This window comes from Fukomys damarensis, unplaced genomic scaffold, assembly GCF_012274545.1.
Source record: "Fukomys damarensis isolate Sample0158 unplaced genomic scaffold, DMR_v1.0_HiC HiC_scaffold_13, whole genome shotgun sequence".
In the NCBI taxonomy this organism is placed as follows: domain Eukaryota; kingdom Metazoa; phylum Chordata; class Mammalia; order Rodentia; family Bathyergidae; genus Fukomys; species Fukomys damarensis.
Window position 1 is genome coordinate 29,850,409 of NW_022900925.1, and position 465 is coordinate 29,850,873.

Sequence of the window (465 nt, forward strand, 5' to 3'; positions counted from 1 at the left end):
CCCTCCACCCTCCAGCCACGCCCCTCTGTCGTCGCGTGTTTAGCAGCGTCGCGCGCGCTGATTTTTGGAGACCTTGCAGGGCTGGTGGTGCCAGATTTCAAGGGCCGCTCACTTAGGCTCAGGATTTTTTTTTTTTTTTTTAAGAATGGGGGAAAATTAATTTATATTAGTAGTTTCCAACGCGAGACTAAAAGTAGGGTGTCTGAAATAACGCGATGATCAGACACCCTTCTCCATCAATTAAATTAGGCCCTGTGGGCTGATATTCAGGTGTCAGTCGTTTCAAAGCAGCCCAGATGGTTCCAAAGAGCAGCCAAGTTTGAGAAAGACGGGTTTAGAATGTCTTGAAGACAAGTCTAATAAATATTTCCCCTGGCCCCAGCCAAGCTCAGGGCCTTCCTTCTTGCTCCGCTCCCACAACTCCCCCAATACAACCTCTTCCTAGAAGTATGAGCCAGGTGCAAA